General features: G+C 41.1%; 1 protein-coding gene and 1 long non-coding RNA gene across 2 annotated transcripts in view; both read left to right on the top strand.

Annotated features, from left to right (window-relative positions):
* LOC145425244 (ribonuclease inhibitor-like) overlaps positions 1 to 26,110 on the top strand; it is a 206,948-nt gene that overhangs the window by 149,128 nt on the left and 31,710 nt on the right. The window lies entirely within an intron of this gene.
* LOC145425319 (uncharacterized) lies at positions 14,047 to 22,551 on the top strand. Its single transcript, XR_013905985.1, has 2 exons — positions 14,047 to 14,106; positions 20,717 to 22,551. It is a non-coding gene; the product is annotated as an uncharacterized LOC145425319 (long non-coding RNA).

The raw sequence follows: 26,110 nt of genomic DNA, 5'->3' as shown, positions 1-26,110 counted from the left end.
AAAGAAAATTAATGTAGCCTCTAACTGCAATTGATTTACATGGGACAAACAGACCAAGCACTATGGCTCATAATACAATTACACCTTACCTGTTTGGACTATATTTTTATATTTCATTTTTACTTGCTGCCAGGCACGTTTGGGGCCTGTTGGGTTGCACCTGCGCTCAAATCACATCACAAAATAAAATGTATACAATAACAAATAAAATAACATATGATAAAATAACGTGTTAAATGGGTGGAAATCCCTCGATCAATGTTTAAAATTAACACTCACGCATTGACTCTGTCGGCTATGTTTTGCCATGCATGCTTTTGCAGCTGTGGCTGTGTTACTTTTTTCCGCGGAATTTGCATGTTATCGGCATATGCTGCCATCAGAATTTCGGCCTCAAGCGCTGTAAAATACATTGACCGCACCTTCTTTCCCTCCGTCTCCATGGTGACTCGCTTAATCTGTGCTCCGCTTATCAGGGCTTTATGTATCCTCGTCCGCGCGCTTCACTTGGGGTTAAAGCAACTCCGTGTTGACTGAACTAATTGTTATCAGCCTTTCTGAAACGGAATATTCCGAGTTGGACAGTTCGGGGTTACTCAACCGTGAGTGTCGTTTTTCACTCTGAGTTTTCCAAACCGGCTTCCTGAAACAGGGCCCTGGTGTCTTTGGGAACAGCTTAGGGGGAAATGACGGTAATATGACTGAACCATATGGGAACAAAGAATAGACACTTTTTTGTGCTACCGAAGTTTCCTCGCTTTCATTCAAAATCTGTTTATCATGAAACAATTGAAACATGATGGCTTTTTATGCTGACATTGAGGCCTGTGGGGCACTATCAGCCACTGAGACAGTAGACAAGTGACTATTTCACACTTTAAGGCTGCCTGTTTATTTAAGGGAGATGAACAGTACATTATAACTGTACATAATAATATCAATGATGATAGATTAAATAAATGGGTTTTTGAAAGACGCTTGTGCATTTTTAAAGTCTAAAGTGTTGAATTGATCTGAGTATGTCATCTGTTCAAAGCCTCTCCCAGTCAGTGCTGTTCTCTATGCCTGTCTTACTCTACATGATGTTATTAGCACAAACACTTTAAAGGTGATAATTATGTCTACAACAATAACACAGACTGCAATGTAGTTAAGCGTCTTACAGTTAGTTTTGAATGAATGAACTTAAAAAACAACACAAGCAAAGATCTGTCTCCTCCTGTTTTTTGTGTCACATAAGAAAGAAGCATCAATATCTGATGAGAAGACTTATTATTAATTTGGCCTTTCACGTGGTCTTACTCAGGTGATGCGAAGTGAAATATGCATCCTTTTTATGGTAATGTGCTGGAAAATGTTGAAAATGGACATTAAACGTGCTCACAAAGTGCTTGAATTTGACCCTGAAAGGTGTATGAAGCCAGAAAAAGTCACACTTGGAGTAAAAACCTCTCATAGCAAGTTAATCATATTCAATTGATTTGATGCTTTCAGCACAAAATTTAGCCACACAGTCAGGACAGCGTCTGATTTACCTTCATCGGTAAACGTGTTTATGCAGTACATAGTAACAGTGTGGCTGAGTCCTCTGGTTCAAATCAGTTCCAGTACATTTGGAGATGTAAGTCTTAACCTTTCACATGCATCGGGAAGGAAAAAACATTTAATCTTCACAGTACTGCCGAAGTGCAGCGATACATTGTGAAGTGCACATTTCCATTTCTCATACAGTACCGAGCAAAAGTCTTGAACCACCCCCTTATTTTTTCGTGTTTTGCCAGGTCAGTCTGTGTTAACTAGGGTTGCCAACCGTCCCTTAAAATACGGAATCGTCCCGTATTTCGAAACAAAAGTACACGTCCCGTATTGAGCTAATAAGGGACGCACTTTGTCCCGTAATACAGTGAGAATCAAAAGTAGTCTATAAATGTTTATGGAATTAACACTTTGTTTGAAAACATAATTCCCAGCCCCTCTCCTGCTTTGTGACCAATGAGCTGACAGCACACTTATGACAATTCGAGTATGACAATTCAGATTACCGCTCATCTCATTGGTCGAGGAAAGGTCGCTTGCGGAGAAAATACCGGAAGACAACAGATGACCACAACAAGAAGCATGGCCAACAGGGAAACAAACGCCGACACGGCGGTGCAAGTCTCGGATGACAGTACACCTAAAGCTGGGCAAACACTGTGCGATTTTTTTCAGTCACGTTATTCAGCTCCTGCTCAAACTGCACGATTGACTCGCAGTTGGTAGGTCACGATGCAGGTCTCACACTATACCGCCCGATGCTCTGATGCGACCTGAGTGCTCACACTGTGCCTCCATAACATGAAGGTTATAACAGAAAATCTGTCGCTCACTCTGTCTTTCACTCACACAGACACACAAACCACCACCATCAACTTTGCTAAATTGCTAATGAAAAACATTGATCAGGCAGCTGTGATTGAGCAGCAGTGTAAATCCAACTATTTTCACGGTTGTTGTGGTCGTGATAATTTTGTGATGCCACATCGAAAAGGCTCGGATGAGCTTTCCAAAGTTCTACAAGTTGTGCCTCCATCGCTTGTGTCCAGATCACACGCTGCACAGCTGTGCTGCTCCATCTTTTTCACCAACGTTTACGTTTGCGCGTGAGCAGTGTGAGCGCCTGTGGTGACACCCTCACGAGCGATTGATGATCGGGAGCTGGTCGTGAGGTGTTAATCACTTCTCGTTACCCCACGTATACTACACGACGCACGATGAAGGCCAAAATCGGTCCGATCACTCAAAAATCGGCTCAAAATGGGCCAAAAATCGCACAGTGTGAGCCCAGCGTTAGAGCAGCAATGTTTGTTCCCCTCAGAGAAAGGGAAGAATGGGAAAAGGAAAACACCTGGCTGGAAAACGTTAATATGGGCATGTGCAGTGAATATCAGCGCTATATGGCCAGGAGTGTGATAATATAATTTATTTTGTGTAATAAACAACTGCAAGGATAGATGATCACAACAAATTGATGACTAATACATAAAAGTAATACATAGATGAATAATGATGATGAGTTATGATGCGTAATCATGGGAACAAGCGGGTTTACAAACAGGAGCAGCTGATTAGCATTAGAAAAGCTGAAATAATACCTCAACTGAAGCCAATTGTACTAAATGCACTAAATGTGCACTGTTACAAGAATATTTTTCTTTCTATTGTTTTCTATTATTTTAAGTTAAGCAGGACAGAGTTCTTTTAAAGAAAGATTTACTTATATTCTCAAAAGTTAAGCATGACAGGCTTCTGTTTAAGAAAGAGACCTGTTTTACTGTGTTAATGTTGTCATTTTGAGCTAAAAATAAATGGCTAAATGATCATTTGTTTCACATGTGTTCATATCACAAAGAATACACATCTACTTAAATCAAATTCAAGTCAAATGGTTAAAAAAATAATTTCACACACAAAAAAAGAGCTAGAAAATTCACCACACTGGGAAGGGTGAAGACAACTGGGTCGCCCGGCCCTGGCCACGAGGTGTCCCTTATTTATTTTTCAGGGAGTTGGCAACCCTACCCTCAAGTGAAAGCGTTAAACGTTAGCCCGATGCTTAACTAGCCAACGTCAGGCTTTCTGATTGAAGGCTAAAAGCGACGTTGTCACCAAGTAAACAGAATATTGATGATATTTTTGTGTATCGCTGCAGCCTTTTCAAGTATTAACCTGGTGTCTTTGGGAACAGCTTAGGGGGAAATGACGGTAATATGACTGAACCATATGGGAACAAAGAATAGACACTTTTTTGTGCTACCGAAGTTTCCTCGCTTTCATTCAAAATCTGTTTCTCATTAAACAATTGAAACATAATGGCTTCAAGCTGACATTGAGGCCTGTGGGGCACTATCAGCCACTGAGACAGTAGACAAGTGACTATTTCACACTTTAAGGCTGCCTGTTTATTTAAGGGAGATGAACAGTACATTATAACTGTACATAATAATATCAATGATGATAGATTAAATAAATGGGTTTTTGAAAGACGCTTGTGCATTTTTAAAGTCTAAAGTGTTGAATTGATCTGAGTATGTCATCTGTTCAAAGCCTCTCCCAGTCAGTGCTGTTCTCTATGCCTGTCTTACTCTACATGATGTTATTAGCACAAACACTTTAAAGGTGATAATTAGGTCTACAACAATAACACAGACTGCAATGTAGTTAAGCGTCTTACAGTTAGTTTTGAATGAATGAACTTAAAAAACAACACAAGCAAAGATCTGTCTCCTCCTGTTTTTTGTGTCACATAAGAAAGAAGCATCAATATCTGATGAGAAGACTTATTATTAATTTGGCCTTTCACGTGGTCTTACTCAGGTGATGCGAAGTGAAATATGCATCCTTTTTATGGTAATGTGCTGGAAAATGTTGAAAATGGACATTAAACGTACTCACAAAGTGCTTGAATTTGACCCTGAAAGGTGTATGAAGCCAGAAAAAGTCACACTTGGAGTAAAAACCTCTCATAGCAAGTTAATCATATTCAATTGATTTGATGCTTTCAGCACAAAATTTAGCCACACAGTCAGGACAGCGTCTGATTTACCTTCATCGGTAAACGTGTTTATGCAGTACATAGTAACAGTGTGGCTGAGTCCTCTGGTTCAAATCAGTTCCAGTACATTTGGAGATGTAAGTCTTAACCTTTCACATGCATCGGGAAGGAAAAAACATTTAATCTTCACAGTACTGCCGAAGTGCAGCGATACATTGTGAAGTGCACATTTCCATTTCTCATACAGTACCGAGCAAAAGTCTTGAACCACCCCCTTATTTTTTCGTGTTTTGCCAGGTCAGTCTGTGTTAACGGTGTTATTAACTGCATTCTTCAACTAAAGAAGTGAGAACAAATGATGTGGGCTTTTGTTTTTTTGCAATAGGCTGCAAGTAAATGTGTAAAGATACAATTTAAAATTGGTTCTTTGTTAAGTTTTCTGGTCCTTTCCATGACTTAGGTGTCTGTTTATGTTTGAATGTTTCAGAGATTAGTGTGAAGGGTCTTAACAGACAAAAAGTGGTCAAATACAAGCCCTGGATTAACACTAGCATCCCCAGGCTTCTACCTTTCTACCTATAAAACCCGAGAGCAGTCAAATGGTGGAAGTGGAAGCTAAATTGGCTAAATTGACCGCGGAGTCATCATTTTGCGTTTCTACCTTTAAAAGCCGGAGAGCAGTCAGTCAAATGCTGGAGTCATTCATATGTATATTAGGTCGTTACCTAGGAATTCTAGGTAACGACCTAAGGTAACGACAAGGTACCACATGTGTACCTGTAGCAGTGAACACATCGCACAGTGGCCTGATTTTTTTTGCATCTGTGTACTTGGATTTTAGGTCGCAAGCCACCCAAAACTTGCTCCATGCACCACTCAGCAGGCCATTTGTAAATATGTGTACAAATGGTTGGTTTTTTGTACTGTTTTTATCAATAAATGTCAGCAACAAAGGACATACACCCATGTGTGTTGATTTCTCCCTAAGATGGCAAACTGAAACACTCCAAGTTGGTGACTTTTGGAGATTTGTTTCCCTGGATGATTGAGAATGCATCAAGATGAAACACAAAAGGAAGCTCACCGCTTTTAGCAGCTCCCCCACCCCCTCAATCACTCAGTGAGTGATTGAGGGGGTGGGGGAGTGGAGTGTTTCAGTGTTTCAGTTTGCCATCTTAGGGAGAAATCAACACATGTCCTTTGTATGTCCTTTGTTGCTGACATTTATTGATAAAAACAGTACAAAAAACCAACCATTTGTACACATATTTACAAATGGCCTGCTGAGTGGTGCATGGAGCATGTTCATTGGTTCATGGACCTCCCTGAACTAATGGCATTTACTGAAAATGTTGAAATGTACTCACTCACTTTTTATCATTATTTGTAAATATGTGTACAAATGGTTGGTTTTTTGTACTGTTTTCATCAATAAATGTCAGCAACAAAGGAAATACACCCATGTGTGTTGATTTCTCCCTAAGATGGCAAACTGAAACACTCCAAGTTGGTGACTTTTGGAGATTTGTTTCCCTGGATGATTGAGAATGCATCAAGATGAAACACAAAAGGAAGCTCACCGCTTTTGTTGCTGCCATAAATGCCATTAGTTCAGGGAGGTCCATGAACCAATGAACATGCTCCATGCACCACTCAGCAGGCCATTTGTAAATATGTGTACAAATGGTTGGTTTTTTGTACTGTTTTTATCAATAAATGTCAGCAACAAAGGACATACAAAGGACATGTGTTGATTTCTCCCTAAGATGGCAAACTGAAACACTGAAACACTCCACTCCCCCACCCCCTCAATCACTCACTGAGTGATTGAGGGGGTGGGGGAGCTGCTAAAAGCGGTGAGCTTCCTTTTGTGTTTCATCTTGATGCATTCTCAATCATCCAGGGAAACAAATCTCCAAAAGTCACCAACTTGGAGTGTTTCAGTTTGCCATCTTAGGGAGAAATCAACACACATGGGTGTATGTCCTTTGTTGCTGACATTTATTGATAAAAACAGTACAAAAAACCAACCATTTGTACACATATTTACAAATGGCCTGCTGAGTGGTGCATGGAGCAAGTTTTGGGTGGCTTGCGACCTAAAATCCAAGTACACAGATGCAAAAAAAATCAGGCCACTGTGCGATGTGTTCACTGCTACAGGTACACATGTGGTACCTTGTCGTTACCTTAGGTCGTTACCTAGAATTCCTAGGTAACGACCTAATATACATATGAATGACTCCAGCATTTGACTGACTGCTCTCCGGCTTTTAAAGGTAGAAACGCAAAATGATGACTCCGCAGGGGTCTAAGGTAGAAAACCAAAATGACTGCTCTCCGGGGGTCTAAGTGTTAAAAATCAGAAACACTTTAAAAAGCCTGGAGAGCTATTCCTTAATACCACTTTAAAGATTACAGGGAAGTCCGGATCCCTGGAAGCAAATGAGGGATGGCTCAAGACTTTTGCACAGTGCTGTACATGTCATGTTCCCTGTTTTATAGCTCAGCTCAAACTGACACGTTCTCACTAACTGCTTCTCATTTTCTCCACAGTAAACTTTGACCACTTCCAGATACTGCGGGCCATCGGGAAAGGAAGCTTTGGAAAGGTAATGCAGCCTCCATTTTTCACGCCACTTGTATATTGTTTGCCCTTAATTACCCACCACGGTCGTCATCTCTAAAGAATCAGTGCAAGCGAAGCGAAATGTGCTGGGATTACACTTTAGTTCTCGTGTGCTGCTGTTATTTAATAACAGTTATAAATGCAGCTTATGCAATTATTTCTATAAAGTCAGTTAGAGGAGAGCCGATTTCTATTTCATCTCACTCAATCTAGGTGGGAATTTTGACCCCACGTCTCAATTTAATTACACAGCACATTGAACGTCTGGATGAGACTTCAGTAATGAATTCAGGACTGTGTGTGTGTGTGAGATACACAATTGGGGCTGCAGAGATTGGAATAGTTTACCTTCATTTTAAATATCACTGCCCTGTGCACATTGTCGGCTTTAAAATTCAAACTTAAAGAGTTTGTAAGTAAACTGGCTGAGATGAGACAGACGATGCACCGGGTCCTCGTCTGAGTGCTGGCTTTCAGTTGTGCTGTCTCTGTTGCCCAGCCATGCACACACAGACACTGTGCTACACTTACACAGTGAGACAGATGCTCACAGAGACGTCCAGATACATTTTGTCCTTGCTGGAGGTCATCTTGTGTTTTTTGGCCCACTGTGGCCTCACACCGAGCTCCTGCTGTTTTTTGAACACTTTAACAGCACCAGTCTTTAGCTTCCTGTTGAACACACAGTGGGGGGGTGCAGGAGGTAATAAATCAAGTTTGATTATCCTAATTTATAGCTGTCTTTATGTTAAGGATTAAAATAAAATTCACAAGAGGAAGGTGTTGGTGTGTGTGGTTGGGAAGAGAAGGGCGAAGCTAGAATGAAGCACAAACAGAGGGAGGTGTTTGCCTCTCGCTGTAGCGCTGTGAAACACGATCTGTAGATTGCAGCTTGTGTAGGTGCTCCAAGAAAATGGGTTCATTGGCATGCAGCACTGTAGATGTGCACGTATGCACTCGCGAAAGAGAAAGGATGCTTGTGTTGCTGAGCTCGTTCTTGCACAGCGGGGAGATGTGAGGTAGGTTGGGGCTACCTCATAACTCCCCGCTGTGAGGCTGCCAGATGGGAAGAAGAGGAAACCGCCTGGTTGTCCTGAAACGCTCGTTTTCCTCTGCTCACTTTTCATCTTTACAATCTCAGCACTTGGGTGTGTATCTTCTTGCAGTGGGCCTCTCAGTTTCATTCTTATTCATAAGCTCCTCTTTGTGTTATTTAGTTTGTACCTGAAAAGTCTAATTTATGCCTGAGTACACAAGTACAAATAAAAGGAGTACCACGTACTTTAATGGGTCAGCTTGGGTCCAGACCTGAATTAGAGATAATGTTGGGCTGTTTTAGGTCTGAGCCACTAACCTGACGAAAACGCAACACAACTGCTGGTAAGTGCGTGTTGTTTAAAACAGATAGTTGGAGAGGCAGGTCAGTGCTTTTAAAGGTTTATCAGGTGTCAAATCATTTTATAGATGGGAAATGTAGGACTGTGCAAAAGTTTGAGCCACACCTTAATTCTAAGATATAACTTGCTGGGTAATGGGAAACGGGTGCAACAGTTTAAATTTGAAAAGTTTACATGAAAATACAATATAAAAGGCAAAAACAGAGTTGATATAATGAGGTAATGAGCTTGAGCATCTTTATCTTCAGCACGCCCTGAACTCTCTTAGGCACATTTCTTTGGAATTCCTTTAAGTAGTCTTCAGGAATAGTTCTCCGAGCTTCTTTAAGGACATTCAGAGCTCTTCTTTCGATATCAGCTGCCGTTTTGTTCCATTCTCTGCCGAGATGATCCCACACGGCTCAGGTCAGTCCATGAATGATGGTGTTTCGATGTGTTTAGTAAGCTGCTGCCGATCAGACGCTTTCCAGATGGTATTGCATGGTGCATCAAAGTCTGGTGGTACTTTTCATAATTCCATCAATTTTGACGAAATCCAACACCCTGGCTGAAATGCAGACCCAAACTATGGCAGAGCTGTACAGTAGTTTACAGGTGGTTGTAGACATATTACCACAATTTGAACCAGAACTGTCAAATTTTGGTTCATCACTCCATCAGACCTGCTGCTACTGATTTTCAGTCCAGTTCTTGTGTAATTTGTTATCCCTCAGCCTTTTCTCCCTGTTCCCTTCCTTAATAATGGCTTCTTGACAGCCACCCTTCACTGACACCATGAGATGAGGCTTTGGTGAACACTAGATGGATCAACTGAAGGACCAAGTGCATCTTTCAGGTCCTGTGTCAGGTGTTTGCTGAATTTTTTTTGACATGACTTTCAGGTACTGTTCCTCCTCTGTAGATAGATTTTTCAGCTTGTCCCCTTTTTTTATGTCTTCTACTTTCCCAATCCAAAGAAATTAAATAGTGTGTTTCTGTGACAGGTTGCTAGTAACAAAGTCCCTAAAGATAAAATTTAAAATTGGTTCTTTGCTAAGTTGTGTGTTTTGTATTGTATTTGACAACTCGGGTTTGTCCCCTTGAGTTAGGTTAAGTGGTTTAACCCCCCCAAAAAACAAAAATATCGCTCTGAAAGCGATCAGGTACAAAGACTGGACTGAAAATGGGTGAAAAAGCAGTTAATGTCCAAAGAAAAACTTTAAATGACCTTCAGAAAGTCTAAAGAAAGGAAGAAGAAGAACATCTGGCTCAGTACAGGCAAAATATAAAGAACTGAGGAGAGGCTCAAGACTTATTCACAGATAATCAATCAAATTAATCAAGCGTCATCTGGAAGCATCCTCCTGGCTGTAAGAGCGTCTCGTTTTTGTCTCATTAACTGTCTGGTGGCGCTCACAGTAGTCTGCTGTGACGGGGACCTCGAGGACTAATGTTACAGGGAAATCATTAGGAAAGTGCTTTGGACTGAGCTTTACTGAAATCTCAGTTTTCCCCCTGTCGGAGAGCTCCACCACCTCCACCCCTCCTCCTCCTATTCCTTCTTTTTAAACGTCAGTGCAGGTACCGTCTCCCTCCCTCCCATCCCTGTATTTTTGTTACATAGAACTTAGTGGCTGTGCTCACTGTTCAATTCAAGTTGGTTTAAGAGAGATGGTAGTTTAAAAAACACAAAAACAAGCTGTTTTGGTAAAGCAATATATATGATTATTAAAGATAAAATATAGTGTTAATTTGTTTGAGTTCCTTCCCTCTCTCTTTACTTCTCACTCTGTTTTGAAGCATCTGCCTTGCAGCAGATGGGGGAGACTGTATTGGCAGCTGCTTTCCAGGAGGATGTAGCTCATCTGTATCACGAGGCCTGTTGGGCCATATACGTCCTAAGAGTAAGAGTAATTTCCTGCTCTCTCTTTTCCTCTCTAACTTTTCCCTGTGTGCATTAGGGCTGCCACAAACGATTATTTTGATAGTCGACTAGTCACCGATTATTTTTGCGATTAGTCGACTAATAGGATTAGGGCTGCACGATTAATCGTTAGAAAATCGCGATCTCGATTCAAACTTATTTGCGATCTCATTTCCAAATGACGATTTAAAAGAAAGAAAAAGAAAAAGACGACGACGATTGTACCGCATTTTGATCCGGGACGTACTCTGCATGAAACCAAGTGCTCACTCTTCCTGCTCAACAAATGACAAGGGCGGAGCCTTATACCACGTGATACAGAAGCTGTGCCGTGTGATGCTAATATTAGCAGGGAAAAAACAACGGTAGACTGGTGGGTAATAAGCGCATGAATAATACAGAAAACAGAGATTGGAGACGGGAAACTGTTCTTGAAGTACAGAGACAGATAGAGAGAGAGCTAGCTGTGCATGGAGTGTGATTTTAATAGTCGTGGAAGCAAAACAGCAATATTAATGACATTGATCAAATGTGAAGCGCAGTTTGCTGCTTCTTTTGCTGCTGGCTCTGTGAATTTTGGTTGGAGAGACAAAACCTGCAGCTCAGAATCAGCGCAAGAAGACGTAATCGCAGCGCGGACCAGACGCATCAGGATCGCTAAGCTCCGACAGCGTGTCCGTCTACGAGCCGTCGGGTGAGAAAGCCGAGAAAGACAAAGTTGATTCTGATGCGTCGGTCCGTTCTGTGTTTACGTCTTTGTGTGGAATCAGTGTACCTGCTCTCATTTACACGGATTCGCATTTGCGACCAAATTGGTTGCACTCTAGAGCCCTGTTACTTGATGAAAGTTGGTTTTGCAGAGTTAATCTTGCAGCTCAGCCACAGCATAGCCCTCAGCAACCAAGAGCATGCTAGCGGGCCGTTGTTATTATGTTATTACTGTGCTTTTCGGAAAATAAGGCACTCTAAAAATCAGTCCTTTGATTTTTCTGGAAATCGACAGTGCTCCTTATAATCCGGTTTGCCTTATGTCTCTACCAGCTTTGCACATCTACAGACTGAAATCTTTGCCCATTCTTCTTTGCAAAACAGCTCCAGCTCAGTCAGATTAGATGGGCAGCGTTTGTGAACAGCAGTTTTCAGATTTTGCCACAGATTCTTGATTGGATTTAGATCTGGGCCCTATTTCAGGAAGCCGGTTTAGTGCAAACTCTGAGTAAGTATACCCTGAGTTAACGAAAACTCTGGGTTTTCGGTTTCACAAAGCGAGTTTAGATTAATCCTGAGTGAGTTACTATGACGACACACTCCGTGAAGCTAACCTGCTCCCTAGCAGGTTTACTTCAACTAACCCTGACGTTCTCCGCCTCTGTGTCGGAAACCTGACTGTAGGAAGTGTCAGACATGGCGTGCTCCTTCCTTGAAGAGCCAGTAGATGTTGAAGCCCAAATTCTCTGCAGAGCTCTCCGCCGGGAGAGAGTGATTAGAGCGCGTTCGGACATTTTATCATTTCCTGATGATTTCCTGTGTGAACGTTACCGTTTTTCAGCACAATCTATAAGTTATTTGAATAACATCCTCAGGCCTAATATTGCTCATGTGACACATCGTGGACATTCTCTCAGTTCTGTACATATTATTTGTATTGCACTTCGGTTTTTTGCAAACGGGAGCTTTCTGTATAATATTGGTGACGCTGAGCACGTTTCCAAGGCTACCATCTGTCGGGCAGTCAGGAATGTTACAGTTGCACTGAAACGTCTCCTGTACTCGTTTGTGGTGTTCCCCGGTCATAGACCCACAAGATTTATCAAAGAGGGATGCCACAAAATTGCAGGTAGCAGGATGAACAAAATTTAATTCATGATGTGGTGATACTTGAACTACTACTTAAATTGTACATTTATTTTCACGGTTCCCAGGCGTGATTGGCTGTACAGATGGCACTCACATTCCAATTAGGGCTGGGTATCGTCACTGATTTCTAGAATCGATTCAATTCCGATTCACAAGGCCCCGAATCGATTCGATCCACGATTCGATTTAATTCGATTCGATTTAAATCTGGGAAATTTTGACAGTCAGAAATATTATAATTCAGATCAGTACATTTACATATTTTTGTATCAATAAAAAGGAAGCTGACACACGCAAGACTTTATCACAGGTGTGAGCATCACAGCAGAGGCCTTTGTGTCAAAGTAGCTGAGGATAAAACACAGAAAAACATGAAGGTGATTTTCCTGGCCTGGGATTTTATAAAAATATTCTGCAGTACATCAAAAACGAAAGAAAACCATTAATCAACATATGAACATTACCTCTGAAGTTACAGCAGTTTTATTAGAGACACGGTTAAGCGTTTTGCATTTTGAATAATTTTAAAAAGTTTTAATTTGTTCAGTATTGAACAGCAGAAATGAGGTTTTCTTTTCGGAAGAATGTAAAAGGGAAAAAACAGCGGCCGACAGCGCTGTAAGCAACAGTAGACTTGTGCGTAACAAGCAAGCGAATAATGAAGAAAGGGAAACTGTTCTTGAAGTACAGAGAGAGAGCTGTGCATCGCAGTGGAAGCAAAACAGTAAAAGTCTGAGTGAATTCATGACGATGTTTATGTGAAGCGTTTGGATCTTCTTTTGCTGCTGGTTCGGTCAATATTGTTTGGAGAGAGATCAAACTAACAACTTTAGAATCGGCGCATAAAGGGCGTGCACACAAAGCGCAGACCCGCCGACAGATCAGAGTCAGCGAGCTGTCGGCTTTCAGCCCCGACTGTGAGAAAAGCGACATCTAACTGATTCTGATCCGCGGGTCCCGCTGTGTGTTTAAGTCTTTGTGCAGAATCCGTGTTCCTGCTCTCATTTACTGTCTTACCTGTTTGGTGGTTCTTGAAATTTTGTGAGATTTCACCTGAGATTCTGGCATTTTGGGCAAAATAAATTTATATTAAAAAATCGATTCAGGATTTTAATGAATCGATTTTACGTTATCCAAGCCAGAATCGATTTTAATCGATGAATCGATTATAAGAACCCACCCCTAATTCCAGTCATTGCTCCTTCAGTAAATGAAGGAGACTATGTGAACAGGAAGTCGTTCCACAGCATTAATGTACAGGTACATAGTTCCCTGTAGCATTTCAAACTAACAAATCATTTCATTATAGTAATGGATGCTAATTTGTGTTCTCTGCACTGTGAAGATCATATGTGATGCTGCCAACATTATCACAAATGTGGAAGCCAAGTGGCCAGGCTCTGTGAGTGGTGGTGGTGGAGGACCCCCACCTGTTTTTCGGGCCTCCTCTTTTTTTCTAGTGGCCATAACGGGTCACATTTGAGCATACAGAGTAAGCAAATATGTACTTGTAATGTGCTCAGATGATTTCAATAAGTGCTTACAGAAAGAAAATTAATGTAGCCTCTAACTGCAATTGATTTACATCGGACAAAGAGACCAAGCACTATGGCTCAATTACACCTTACCTGTTTGGTATTTGGTGAGTATTGAGTTGTATTTTTGTTATTGACCAAATACTTATTTTCCACCCTGATTTACGAATAAATTCTTTACAAATCCTACCATGTGAATTCATGGATTTTTTTTTTCACATTCTGTCTCTCACAGTTGAAGTGTACCTCTGGTGCAAATTACTGACCACTGTCATCATTTTAAGTGGGGGAACTTGCACAATCGGTGGCTGACTAAATACTTTTTTGCCCCACTGTATGATCCACCGGTGGTGATATTTTGGTATTTTGTGAGTTCCTGATTTAACAAATCAGCTCTTTAATCCAGGCCTGAGAGATTGAACTTTAAAGCGCTATAAAATATTCTTACTGAAAACAGTCGCAAAGTATTTTTCTCCATGATTATAATGAGCTTGGGAGAAATTCACTTATATGGGACACTGATCGAATGAGAAGTCCCGAGCCTAAAAGGATTGCAGCGAGTCAATCCAGTCCAAAAACAAGGAACTGTTTCCTTCAAAATGATGACGTCATCTTGCTGGTGATGGAGGCTCGAATAGGTTGCGCGTGAGACTCCATTATCAGCAATATCTGGTATGAATGTGTGTGGATGTATGCATGTGACTGGACTGTGACGGACTGACGACTAAAAGTTTAACTGACTTGATATTGAGACAAAAACGGTACCGACTTTAGGATTAGTGAATGTCCACAACAATTCACCCAGCCTGTAAAAGAAGGGTGGATGTTTTGTCTTGCTTTGTTTTGTTTTTGCAAGAACAGAAGGATGATAGAGACTAAGGGGGGAGGCTGTAGCTTCACATGAGTGTGAACTGCAGACTGAACCCTTTGGTTGCTAATTTTGAGTTACTGATGTTTGCATTAAGAAAATTGTGTTTTTAGTAGCTGTAGTTCGATTAATGTATCATATTATATGGTTGGGAATGTTAAATGCTAAAGTGAAGAAAAGGTTTGATTCCACTCATGACGGAGCAGGTTATTATTAACCATAGCAGGTCACTGTAAAGAGTCAATTAACTTTTATAGAGGTAAAAAAAACAAAAAAACAAAAACCTCCACTGAGGTCTATGAATAACAGGGGAATGATAGACTTGCCACACTCAAAATGGAGATATGTAATGATAAACACTGGTCCCCGTCTTTTGGGTGCTTTCTTGAAATAGTCAGCAATTTAAAAGTAAGATAGACACAATGTCCTCCTGAGACCCAGGGAGGAAGAAAAAAGAAAAAAAGGAAAAGCATTTTCCTTTTTTCTTTTTCTTTTTTTCTTTTTCAGATAAATCAAGTGTTGGGACGGTAAAAAAAACACATTACAAAAACAAAATTGTTTTTAACTAATTTTATTTAAATTTTACAACATGTGCACTACAGTGCACAAGGGGAGTTCATTGATCACGAATGTGAAACTAACAAAATTCAAGAGCTATTTAAGAAAATTAAAAGCTCCACTGAATTTGTTGTAAGCAGGATATTAAAACTTATTTATATAACAATATAATAATAAAAATGTAGATCAGGGACCAACTTAGAAGTCACTGACACTTCACTAGCTGTAAGCCATTGGTTCAGGAACAAGTGATTGCACTGGGCTTTCTATTTCACAAAAATCAATTCATTTATGATATCTGAGGAAGTACTGTGATTTTTTTATTTGGAGACACAAAGCAACATTTGGCACTTCCCACATCTCACATATGTTTTACTGTTGCACCCAACCATTCTACAACTGAAATGCCTTGGACTGTTAACCATCTCAGGCAAGTGGAGGGAACCATATTTTGCTACACTCTCATCTGATTGGGGCCTCCTTTTCTTGATTTTTGGAGAGAACTCTTCATTACTGGTATTATTCAGGTCTTGTTCACATGTTTGTCCCTGGTTTCTCAGCCAAGAGGAGCTTGAACTCCAGATACTGGGAGTTCTTTTTGCACATTGAGATCATTGATAACTTTCAGCAAAGACGTGATCGTGTAGAAACAATCAGGTGTCATGGATTCAGCTATAAATGCGACTCTTATTTTTTACTATACTGGAAATCATTCCTGCATTTTACCCATATTTTATTTTTAACTCAAAGCAAAAATTCCAGATTCTCCTACATGTTGGTTTTGGACCAGATAGGACGACAGATTTCAGGTGGCCCTGTGTTTTTCTCTATCACATCTGCCACTGCATCTCGATAATCTTTGTGTGGCTCCTCCTGGGTTCTCACCCTCTCCTATCTGGCTCACATGACTCTCATCTTCTGAAAAATCTCTGTTTGAATCTCGCTCAATTATTCTGTTAAGAATTCTCTCTGCCTTTGTTAAAGAGTTGTCTACTAGGAAAAAGTGAAATAAATATAAGTACAAAGTCCCGACGTGCACTAGAGTACACATTAATAAATTAGTCATGTTCTCTGTGAAACTCAATAAGCCTAATTCTTAAAGACCCCTCAAATTATTTACTAGATGTTTATTTTTTGAAAATTAATAAAAATCTGAGTTTAACAAAACATTTTAAATGTAAATATCAAGCTTACCTTTCTTTCTTCCTTAAAATGTGCTGGTGGGCATGCCAGCCATTTTGAAAAGGTGGGAAAACAATTGGCAAGGCCACACCCCCACACATGTGATATAATTTTAAAGGTACTGTTGTCCTCTCTAAGAAACATCAGGACTTAGAGGAGTGGCAAGTAGAGTATGAGAGCTACAAGAAAAAAACTAAATGTGTACTACAGTGTGCAAAAATGAATTACTGGGTCATCAGGGGGTTATGAGGGACATTTATAAAACTAAAAATCCCACAAACCTTGAAGTGCACTTGAAAAGCTCACACAAGAAGGTTAACCTAGCTTACCTTGAAGAGCTCATCAGGGGGAGCACACCCCCCCCCCCCCTCCTTGAAGAGCTCCCCCACTTAACCAGCATCCCCAGAAAACAGCTAACCCCAGATAAGGCAGCGTGATGCGTCCCGAGACAACAGGACTGGGACATCTAAATAATTGTGTGAGTCAATCGCCTTCAAAAAGTTTATCAATTCACTTGAACCAAAATTAGGAACACCCGGTGCTGCAAGAGTTAATAGTCTCAATACCCAAGGATAAGCGGAAGAGCATGATTGATATGATGGAACTGGGATTTGGTTACACTTAATTTTTGCAAAACACAACTAAAACTATAACTGAAACTAATCAAAACTAAACTGAAATTAAGGATGTTCAGAAAATAAAAACTAGACTAAACTAGCGACTGATTGGTAAAAACTGATTACAACTGGTAAAAATTGAAAATCTGGAGTCGAAGCTAAATAAAAATAAAAACTAATGAAGATGGCAAAACGTTTAAAACCCTGGTGCAGAGATTGGCGAATCTGACCAGGAAATGTTATAAAATGGATTGTTGGAACAGCCAGCGTTAAAGTCACCTTTGACAGTCCAGACTAAGATGGCGTTGAACATCTTCAGGGCGGAAAAGGGTTGGTGTGACCAAGGTGTGGTTTGGCTTGTTGTATGTATATTTTGAGATCATATGGCTCTGGATGGACCAGTTACCAGGCCATGGAAGGAGGACAGACTCATTGACTGAGGAGAAGGAATTTTCTGGGATTGGAGATCCTCTGGGTGAGTGGTTGACTGAAAGCATGCATAAAATAAAATTTATCTGTTGCTATTGATTGGTAATAGATTGATAATTGGCCACATTTACAGCTGTATTGACTTGTTGTGGACGTAGTCGACTTCAGGTTTAAGCACTCTAATCAACAGGTTGAAAATAGTGACATTAAAGGAAGAGTATGCAGCGCCACCCTGTCAGACGCCAGTGACGGTGGAGCTCAGTGATGAATCAGGTGAGCTGCATTCATGGTTGACTCATAGCGGAGTTTCCCCTGCTGTGGTCAGTAAGGGGAGATCAGGGGGAAATAAGATTTAAAAGAGGCATTTATAAACGTTTATGTGTCAAGTGAAACGGGATAAAAGGGGGTGTTTTACTCTTATTTTGGCATCAGCTTTATTATTGCATCAGAATCATATAACTAGCATTGCATTAAACATTTATTGAAGTTTTTGACATTGTACTAACATTTGTGTTCCAGTGATTGTTATAACCGCAGGTTAATTTTCTATTTACAGGTGTCAGGATAATCATACGATCTTCTATTGCAGGTGTAACCATGATCATTTTCAGACATATTGCAGTTTGTTGCTCATTATAGAGTTGTGCTCAAGTTAATAAGGGTTAAAAGCTACAGTCAACGCGATGTTTGGCTGATCTATGGTGTGGAGTGACTTCGAGCATAGAGGGCCGCACGCGCTTACATAACATTGATATCATGTTATTCTTTGTGATTTTTATTCAATTATGTCTTTAAGCTAAGTTTTAAATAGTGGCAGTTAATTAAATGACATTCATTTAAGATTATATACTTGAGTCAGAGCATCATACGCAGATCACCTTAACAATCTGGGAAACCTTGTAGCTGCCTAACCTTTTCTTTGAATGTTCTAGCTCCGTTGATTTGACACATTGGAATGTGTCAAAAAACGGGGGGGGGGGAAGTTGAGTTTTAACATCAAACAAGGATTATTTGAACATTTTTATAACTTCATTTGTGTCTTTAATAACTTAGGAATGGTAAAGCTTAAGCTAATAGCGGCCCGAGAAGTTTCCGGTCTTTTGTAGAGAATCAGTGAGAAGCATAAATCATTATTTCCATGTGTAAGCATCAATCATTGAAATGAACTGAATAGCGTTTAGAAGATTTGTTAATTTGTTTATCTTTTGTTAAAAAGAGTGGTTTCAATAAGTTTCAGACACACCTTGCAAATGTGCTTATGATGAGTTGGCACTCGGCCTTTTGAAGGTCATAAGCTTCGTTCGGCGTGATGGTCCGGACTGATAAAGTGTAGGAAATGCCTTGAGTGCAGAGGGCTAAATGCAAACACGCTTACACACACATAGGATATGATTAGAATAAGTCCCTGGGACATTCTGAATGTTTTAGACCAATTCTGAATCACTAGAAGGTCAGTAGATAACAACATTAGATTATTAGGGTTAGGAAGAGAGGTGTTTTGGTTTTCTGTCTCTTACAGAGAAAGGGACAGACACCAGACGAGGTCACAGATATGCGAGGATCCTCCGCAGCAGAGACTGACACAGTGACTGCCGAGACATCAACTGGGTCCAAGTGTCATGGCGTTTGGGCTCCAGCTAGTCACCACAAAAGGATGGATCCCATAAACACAGCAATTACCATGAAGGCGTTGGCGGAAATCCAGGAACACCAGACCAACGAAGTTCGAGAGGCTCTTGGGCAAAAAGGGGGACGCGTTCCTGATCTTTTTCTGGAGGATACACAGATCGTTGTTTGAAATCGGGGCAGAATAATCCCCTGATCTGTGCCACGACTGAAGGGTTGTCTAACCCCTGAGGTTGAAGAATGAAGAGCAGAGGATCACCCAACTGGAAGACACTGGTAGCTGCAGCAATAAAATAAAGGCTAAAAGCTCCTTGGACAGAGGTTCTAGTCTGAGTACGTCGGAAGGGTATAAGGTAGCACCAAAATAAAGCTGTGGGAGAACTGGGGAGTGTCATCTGTACCTGCTATTGTTGGAATAATAGTTTTTCTTGCATCTGAACTGCGCAAACACAGAGGTCATCTCACATATGGTTCGCCCCTCAGGGGGACAAAGGGCCTCAGGAGTGAGAAGAGATGAACCCGGCGACACTGGATTATAGGGTGTTGGTGAGCTCATTATTCTAACGAGCTCATCAGGGGGAATTGTTAGATTATAATATTATTTTATGCCATGTTATACCCCTAATTAAAGATTGTGAATTATTATGTAGTTTTAGTTTGCATCATTCTCCTGAATTAGAAGAAGATGATAACTATTGCATTTGTTAAACTGATTTGCATTACATTAGACTGCTGATTTATTGTGGATGAATGATATTGTTTTATGATGCATTATACTGCTGAGTTATAAGAAATACTGTTTGCAGAAAGTCATCACCTTATTGGTCTGATTAGAAGAGAACAGAACATACTGGAGTTTTCTGCCCCATCTCAGCAGGAGCAGATAAACGGGGAGCCAAGGTCGTAGCTTAGGCGCCGTGTGAGAGAAAGGATGTGAATGTTTAGGCTTTTATGATAAGGTGGAGGCACCAGAGGCTATAAGAGTTTGAGCAATGTGTAAAGGATACTGGCAAGTGGCTTTGGCACCAGAAGCGAGAGAGCTGACAGCCTTCAAAACTCCTTTTGGTATGTACCAATTTAAAGTCATGCCATTTGGGCTTCAAGGTGCACCAGCGACATTCCAACGATTAATGGACCATGTACTGAGAGATGTGTCAGCATTCTCTGCAGCATATCTGGATGACGTGGTGGTGAACAGCCAGTCCTGGGAAGAGCATGTCATTCACCTACAGAAGGTGCTACACTCCATCAGAATGGCTGGACTGACTATCAATCCCAAGAAGTGCTCCATAGCCAAGAGAGAAGTGGAGTACTTGGGCTTTGTAGTTGGCTCTGGGAAGATAAAGCCGCAGGTTGGAAAGATTGAAGCAATTCAGTCCTTCCCAGTTCCGACAACAAAAAGGAAGGTGAGAGGTTTTCTGGGTCTAGTAGGCTGGTACCGGAAATTCATACCTTCTTTTGCAGAGCGATCCACTGTACTGAATGACCTCACAAAAGGCTCAGCCCCCAACAAAGTGCGTTGGACAGAAGACTGTGAGCAAGCATTCAGAGACCTCAAGGAAGCAGTTTGCACACATCCAGTTCTACACAGTCCAGACTTCAACAAGCCATTCATCTTGCAAACTGATGCTTCAGGAGTTGGCCTTGGTGCTGTCCTTCAGCAAGAGGTGGATGGTGAAAGAAGGCCTGTGGTGTTTCTGAGTCGGAAACTACTCGACAGGAAGACGAGGTATTCGACGGTGGAGAAAGAGTGCTTGGCCATGAAATGGGCTATTGAGGCCTTGAGGTATTATCTTCTGGGACGTCACTTCACTCTGGAGACTGATCATCGTCCCCTCCAGTGGTTGAACCGCATGAGGGATGCAAATGCCCGCATTGCAGGATGGTACTTGTCTTTGCAGCCTTATGACTTTACGGTCCAGTATAGGCCAGGGAAGTCAAATGTGGTTGCTGATTGTTTATCTAGGATGACAGAGGACTGAAGCACTTCGCGCTCAAGAGAGGGAGGAGGAAATGTAAGGAAGAGGACTCCCTTACTGTATTTTTTTTTTTTTTTTGTGCCTGTCCCGTTTGGCTCTTTTGCCATCAGAACTATTGTCTAAAGGCAAAGAAAGATGCCCAACGGATTTACTTTACCAAATTGACCATCCCAGCCTTGCCGTAATGGTCCATTTGATTCACCTTTTATTGTTCATTTCATTTTCACTTACTGAATACGGGACAGACTTGACTGTATTTATTTATATTATATGTATAGCACTTTAGAGCACACCTTTCACTTTATTAAAAGCACCTTATCAAGCAATTTATGAGCATTGCACTTTAAGCATGGATTTGCACACAAGAAGTTTAAATATTTATTGACTATTTATTGGGAATTTTAAAATCAGTTGGTAGCCTTATTTCAGATCCTGCACAGCTGCTCCTCATCAAGGAATGTGGTGGTTGTCTGTCAGGAGAGAAGAATGGTGATTGAGATTGTGATTAAGGTTTACCAGTAAGGAAAACTAATGCAAACGTGTGTGTGAAATCTAGGGATAAAAGTGGTGCAAATAAGTGTTTGTAAGTTAATGATTACTCACCTTTCTTGCCTGTGTCCTCTTCAAGGTGTTTGGGCAAATGTTTCCCCTGGGGTCCAGACACCATTTAAAGGTTCCGGGAGAGACCATTGGTAAAGAGAGTGTGGTGAATCTTTTTGTGCTTGGGTTTCTGGGTTTTTATAATATTGGGTTTGGTGTAAGATTAAGTGTGAAATATTTATTAATATGTAAATGTGGAAATGTATTTATGTATTTATTTATTCTAATTAATATATTGTATACTGTGGTGGAAGGTTGGGATTTAAGAATTTACCTGAGAGTGGAATAATGGTTAAGTCTGTGACAGCTGAACATATTTAAGGCTGCCAGTTGTCATTAGAGGTGGATTTTTTGTGCTGTGAAGAAGCTCGACAAGTTAATTGTTGTAAGGAGAGCCATATAGCAAATAAATACTTTGTTCCACTACACTTGCCTTGGTCTGTCTCACTGTGTTTCCAGCCGCTAAGGGCCGCCCTGTTACAAGGACAAACAGCAGCACATGTTCTCTAAATGTTTGCAGTCATTTTTAAATGACGCTGATACTACATGAGACATTTTCCACATTTATTGTCTTTGAACAGAGAATAATAAAGCCATCAAACATACACAGGCTTCTGCAAATACAAACTTCTGTGGTGCATTTGATGACCTGCAGAGGAGAACAAGTCGGGCTTTTCAGCCCTAACACAACAAGAACAGCTGTGGAACCATTGGCCATTTGCCATAGTGTAGCTGAGTCAAAACAGCCCAAGTGCTGAGAGGGAAAACATGATGATTTATGTAAAGTCATAACTGGCTGCAGCAGCTGAGCTTTGACCTGTGAGCTGCAGCTTAAGCTTCTTTTATGGTTCAGTGTTTAATGTTTAAACTGTTTATGGCTGCACACACACCCACAGTCAGGTTGTATACATATTGAAATATTATATACAGTGTGGCAGCTGACCTTTGACCTGCGAGCTTCAGACTCATTGCTGGTGTGAGGTGTTTACTATTGAAGCTTGCAGACACACCCACATCCTCTAATTTGTTCTCAGGGTTGTTCAGTGTGTTGGAGTTGGAGCAGAAACCTGCTGCAGGTTAATTATTGATCAAACAATATCACACAAGGTGCAGCAGCTGACCTTTGACCTGCGAGCTTCAGACTCATTGCTGGTGTGAGGTGTTTAATACTATTGAAGCTTGCAGACACACCCACATCCTCTGATTTGTTCTCAGGGTTGTTCAGTGTGTCGGAGTTGGAGCAGAAACCTGCTGCAGGTTAATTATTGATCAAACAATATCACACAAGGTGCAGCAGCTGACCTTTGAGCTTTGAGCTTCAGACTCTTTGCTGGTTTGAGGTGTTTAATGTGACTTCAGCCTGCAGACACAGAGGACTGATGAAGCAGAAGATTGTCTCTGTTTCTACACAGACCTGGTCCAGACAGCAGAGCTGCAGAGGGAAGACGTTCATGGGAAGAAGCTGAGTAAGTGCAACGTCCTCTTTGAATCCTGGATCAGGAAGTGAAGCCGGGGAATATTTGGTGTTTCAATAAGGTTTCTGTCTTTGACTCAGTCTGCTGTCACTTTGTTTCAGAGAGAAAAAGAGATTTCAGATTAACTGCATTATATGCTGAGTAACTAAATGCTGCTAGTCTGTGGTGTCACTCCCAGCAACATCACGTCATTTCTTTACTCTGACCTTTAACATCAGTTAACTTAGCTAGCAGAGCAGCTAGCAGTTAGAGTATGAACTCTGTGTCAGCAGTCAGCTTGGTCCTGGTGGTCACCTGGTTTCATGTTTGCTGATGATCCAGATGTGTCCACATAATTATTTATTTCTGTAAATGTAAAGACTTTACAGATAAACAACAGCAGCCCTCTGGCTGGACTCTAACCTGTGAGTTTCCTGTGACTGAAACCACAAGCTGACATTTTCCTTCTGAAGCAGCTGAATGGATGTTTAAGTTTACCTGCATACATGGTGCAAATAAACCCGCTTTGGATGGTTTGGAGGCAGAGCCCAAAGCAGGACAGGATTCTAATGTGATTGGTCACTTTGATGAGGTGGCTGGAACTCAGGTGGTCGAGCAGGTCACCTGCTAACCAGAAGGTTGGTGGTTTAATGCCAGTCTGCATGGTGTCCTGGTGAATGTTCGACAGGAAACACTTAGACACATGGAAAAAGTGCTTGTGTGAACGTACAAGTTGTGTAAAGCTTGTGTTTGAAAAATAAAGTTTATTTCTTATTATTTATTTTATAATAAAGTTTTTTCCTGTGCAGCAGTGGAAATACTGACAACTATAGCTGGATTATTTATTTGAACTCTTTTAAACCAGAGGCTTCAGATGCAGGTTCTGCAGCCTTTAATGGTAATAGTCAAAGTGTGATCGGTGAATTGTGAGCAGCAGAAAGGAGGAAAGCACTAATGCTGGCACAAGGGGCCACAAGCCAGTGTACTCCAAGTGCCAGCCTGGGTAAATGGGGAGTGTTGCATTAGTAAGGGCCTTCTGAACTAAAGCTTTACCAAATAAAATGCGTGGATCATAATGAATAAGACTGTCATGCTACTGATGGCTGAAAGAAAAGGAAGAGGAGGAAGGAGGCATGTTAGGAGTAGGGATGGGTATCGTTTAGGTTTTATCCGATACCGGTGCCAAACCGGTACTTTTGAAACAGTGCCTGTGCTTAATCGGTGCTCGAATCAGTGATTAAAGAATGGAGAACACAAACTCTGTCCAAAAACCTCTCATGTTTTTATTTTTAGCAGTCTCTTTTTTTCTGCAAAATGATAACCAAGTTAGCCTTTTCTGTTGATACAAGATACCTCCTTTGGTTGGAACCGGTGCTTAAAGAATGGAGAACACAAACTTTGTCCTGAAACCGCTCATGTTTTGTTGTTTTTTTTGTGAAAAGATAACAATGTTAGCCTTTTGTGCAGCTATAGGGCATATATGGTATCACTCTATCAAACAAGAAGACAGCAGCATGTAACTACAACGGTGTTTGCTTGTTCACCTTACATTAATGTAATAACGTGGTTAGCCTACTCAACGTAAATTACACACAAACAACATTAAGCTACACATGCAGAGAAGAACGGCTGCTGCTGCCGTCATCATCCTCATCATTTCTGCTCCTCTGGCAGGGCTAGGGGCCAGGACTCTCCTCTTCAGGTTCTTGGGGGATGTTGCTAACTCCGTGTCCGATAACAGGCACCACACCCGCAGTAGTTGTGCTCGGTGTGAGGTCTTGCAGGAAGCTATCAAATACGGTGCATTTCTCGGCTTTAAAAAAAAAAAACACTATGCGTCGCCGGGTGTTTCATGGTAAACAGACTGATTCTTATATAGCGCTTTTCTACTCTCCCAGAGTACTCAACATGCCACATTCACCCAATCACACCAGCACTTTATCTGTACTCAGTGCTTTCTAAGTACATTCACACTCCGAATGTGGAGAGCAAGTTGGGGTTAGTATCTTGCCCAAGGATACTTGGCATGAGGAGCCTGGGATCGAACCATCAGCCTTCTGATTAGTGGCTGACCTGCTCTGCCACCTGAGCTACAGCCACCCAGAGTGGAGGTGATGTATCTAAATGCATCTGAACAAAGCAGAAGTGCACACCAAACTCAACGGATAGTCAAATGTAGAATCACAGAACAGAACTGCAGGCTGAGTTTGGATGTTTGTCTTTCACACCTCTCTGTGTCTCACACACACAGTGACGTCAGACACAGTCACACTCACTGTTCCATCTGCTTTGTGCACAAATTCATTACTTTCTTCCTTCAATGATCTACATACTACGTGCTGCCCAGTGAATACTTTGCAATGTATTCCATCCCCTTTCAAGGCAGAATTACCCAGTTTATTCCCCATTACAAGACAACAATCAGTCACACTCACACAGACCACGTCTGGCCCGCACTCGCTCACACGTGCGTTTACCCACCAATGAGAGCTCTATCCTCCTTACATATTGGTGGATAAACCAAACACTCAACGCCCTCAGCGGCAGAGGAAAAACCTCCTTTCGGTGGAGCAACCATCCTTAACCCTCCTTAAAAACTGGCGAAGAAACCAGACCTCCTTAGAATAATTAAAAAACTGGTGGGGAAACCAGACCTCCTTAAAAAAAATAAAGAAAAACCGGTGGAGAAACCAGGTAGCTTCTAAAACACCATCTGTTTTAGAAAACAAAACAGATGGTGAATTCTTTAGAGAATTTTCTAGAAATCTTTTTCTTTCAAAACAGAATTCAGAATATTGATCTTTGACATGGAAGCTGTTTCTACAGGATCCTGATGGACACTCAAAGCTTTCATAAAATGTTCTCATTAGTTGTTTGCAGCAGAATATCACCTGATGTGAACCAAAACAACAAAAGTGCTCTGCACATGTGTGTGAGACTAC

The sequence above is a fragment of the Astatotilapia calliptera genome, chromosome 3 (assembly GCF_964374335.1).
Source record: "Astatotilapia calliptera chromosome 3, fAstCal68.1, whole genome shotgun sequence".
In the NCBI taxonomy this organism is placed as follows: Eukaryota; Metazoa; Chordata; class Actinopteri; order Cichliformes; family Cichlidae; genus Astatotilapia; species Astatotilapia calliptera.
This window is presented reverse-complemented; position numbering and strand designations above follow the sequence as displayed.